The following is a 3,330-nucleotide window of genomic DNA, read 5'->3' as shown; positions in this document are numbered from 1 at the left end:
AACTGGTTTTAGGTATGCAGCCTATGACACCATTAGAGGTGACGATGTTGAAGAAAAATCACCATTGCCCTGCTGCTTATCGATATGCAAAAGACAAGCATGAGATGCTTGTCGAGGCATAAGATAGCTTGAGAAAAGTGCAGAAACGTATGAAGAAATATGCAGATCAGTATCGACGTGCGCTAGAGTTCAACATTGGAGACAGTGCTTTTGAAACTCACTCCCCAAATCTGGAAACAGATTGTGAGTAAGCAAAGACATCGTGGACTGATTCCAAGATATGATGGCCCGTTCGATGTTATTGAAAAGGTCGGAGAAGTTGCTTATAGGTTGAAATTGCCGGAAAGGTTGAAAATTCACCCTACCTTTCATGTTAGTTTTCTGAAGCGGTATAATGAGGATGTTGAAGACCCGGGGAGGAACAAAAACAAAAGAGCTCCTCCGTTGATCGTAAAAGAGTACAAGTCTAAAATGGAGAAGATACTTGACCACCGGATCGGAGGAAATAGCAAGAAGAGTACCAAGACGGAATTCTTAATTCAGTGGAAGGGTTCAAGCGAAGAAGACGTTGTTTGGGAGAAGGATCAGAACCTATGGCAATTTGACAAGCATATAGATGACTACATCAAAACAACCTCGACGAGGGCGTCGAGTTCTTTAAGTGGGGGTGGTCTGTTAGACCCTCAGTCTAAGGCTTAATGGCTTACAAGGCCATGTCAAGGTGCACATTGGCCTTGACATGTGCCAAAGACAAGTAATGTGATAGACCAAGGTATGCTAGAGTGATGGCAAGACTGCCTTGGACACTTGAGACAACGAAAGGCGCATGGCACCTGCGAGGGCATGCGTGCAGCAGTAATATGGCATGGCACTGGCATGACATCGACACTGGCTAGGCTCAGGTGATGGAATAGAACATGCATGGAAGCAGACTTGGACGCAGGCATGATCGAGGCAGAGTCACAGCATAGGTATTGGCGTGGCCTAAGCTGTGACATGGCTAAGACAGCTTCATGGAGCAAGAAATGGCATAGCGTGGACACAGACGCAGACATGACATTGGCAAGACATGATGCTGGCAAGACTAGGCATGGCTGAGATGCGTGACAAGGCAAAGACGGAAGGACTAAGTGCTGAGAAGCTGAAAATGACTAAGTGTGTTAACATTGGCAAAATTAACTAAAAGGGCAAAGCTGCCCATGTGCTAGTCACATGGGGTAGTTATTGTGTTTGAATTTTGAATGTTGTAACATGTGTATTTTCAGATAGTGTTTAGATCAGTTTTGCTATGTCATGTAAGGAGCATGCAGCCTTGTCTAATGACAGGCTGCCATGTGTCCTAAGTTGCAATTGCTGTAATTGCTTGTGCAGTATTTAAATGTGCCGCAAGATATTGTAAAGGCATCCAGAAAACAGTGTGTGTTGAGTGTATGCCTTTGACAATTTCATGTGACACTTCCTTTGTAATTCTGAGAGAAATATAAAGGTTTGGAACGCGGTTCCTGTAAACGATTGAGTGCTTTACATTTCTGCATTTGTGTCTAATTGTTTAGACTGTGCATTGTGTGTGTTGTGGCTGAAGATGTGCTGTGTGTGTGCGACTGCCTAGCAGCGGTGTTGCGAAAAATAGAACGCCCCTGTCTCAGCTGGGATAGGTCAATTTAAGAAGAGAGAGACAGAATCAGCATTGCATCTCAGTGATGAGTCTAATATTCCAAAAACTGCAAGTTGTAACAAACACTAGCTACTCTTTATAATTCTCCTTTGGGATCCATATTTCTCACATTTTTCTAGTTCTGGACCCTGCTGTGATCAACCTGAAAACAAGTTTTATTGCATATAAGTTCTATATGATGTGGGGTGAATTAGGAAAAATTAAGTCTGTCTATTTGTATTATTGGAAGTGAGAGAAACTCTAGACGTGACACTGCCAGCATTTAAATTTGATGTGTCCAACTCATAAGGTGATTATATTGCACTTCTAAAATTGTGAGTTTAGAATCTAATATTTATTGATATTTTAGTAGCTTTTTTAAACTGCCCCATTGACCCCAACTCATAAGGTTGGCCATGATGCAGCTGCAAATCCAATGCAAATACCCCATTGACCCCAATTCAACCTCTCTGTGTTTGCAAACTTCTTTAGAAACTCCACCATCACCACTTGGAGAACCAATGTTATTCCGATGATTGCCATGAACAACTTGTTCTTGTGTATTCTCTCAAAGACATCCTTCTTCTCCAGGTTTCGCGTGTTGAATTCATTGAAGACTTGGCAAAGAACAAACGTGTTGAAAATCAATGTATTGTTTACCCTCTTGCTGACACCAAAGATCGATTCTCCTTTGAATTGTAAGGTCAATAAAACAGCAATCAGATATAAGGCCTGAGCCATTAGATTCCTACACATAACGTTGGTGATGAGTGGCGCTGTCCTGCTGACTGGTTTCTTCTTCATGAGTTCCTCGGTTGGCTTCTCCGTTGCGAGTGCTAGTGCCCCTAAAGTGTCCATGATCAAATTCACCCATATCAACTGCACCACTGTGAGTGGTACCTCACCAGCTGATACAGCAGCTACAAAATTGATCACAAGTGCGGCCACATTTACTGTGAGCTGAAATTGGATGAATTTCTGGATATTGTTGTAGACACATCTTCCCCATTCAGAACTGTCGCAACCGAAGAAAAATTATCATCCAAGATGACAATATCAGAACTCTCTTTTGCCACTTCAGTGCCCTGAATCCCCATAGAAAGTCCTATATCTGCTTCCTTCAAAGCTGGCGCATCATTCGTGCCATCACCTGTGACCGCGACCACATGACCTTTCTTTCTCAAGCACTGCACCATTAAAAGTTTGTCAAAAGGGGATGATCTTGCCATCACGCGTATCTTGTCCACCCTCTCCATCCGCACTTGATCTGTGAGGTTGCGAAATTCTTAACCTTCTATGACTGCTCCTTCATCTACTTCCTGATTAGGATGAAGAATCCCACATTCTGTTGCTATGGCTTTTGCAGTGAACACATTGTCACCAGTGATCATCTCGATGTTCACACCAGCATTTTGGCAATCTTCCACTGCCTTCTTCACGCCAGGTCGACATGGATCTTTTAGGCCAACAAAGCCCAAAAGAATGAAAGAATTGTCTGGAACATTTCCATGCATAAGCTCATGATTCTCCTGCTCAGCTTTTGGCACTTGCTTGTGTGCGAACGCAATACATCGAAGGCTGCTGGCAGCCATTCCTTCAATTATCCTATCACATTCTACCTTATCTGATTCCACTAGAGGTTTTATGTTCCCTTCTAGATCATAGTAATGGGAGCA

At 43.0% G+C, this 3,330-nt stretch overlaps 1 pseudogene; it reads right to left on the bottom strand.

Annotated features, from left to right (window-relative positions):
* Positions 1–2,056: 2,056 nt before the first annotated feature.
* LOC124893476 lies at positions 2,057–3,283 on the bottom strand (annotated as a pseudogene).
* Between the last annotated feature and the right edge of the window lie 47 nt (positions 3,284–3,330).

The sequence above is a fragment of the Capsicum annuum genome, unplaced genomic scaffold (genome assembly GCF_002878395.1).
Source record: "Capsicum annuum cultivar UCD-10X-F1 unplaced genomic scaffold, UCD10Xv1.1 ctg60208, whole genome shotgun sequence".
NCBI lineage: Eukaryota > Viridiplantae > Streptophyta > Magnoliopsida > Solanales > Solanaceae > Capsicum > Capsicum annuum.
The sequence above is the reverse complement of the archived record's forward strand: the minus strand, read 5'-3'. Positions and strand labels throughout refer to the sequence as shown.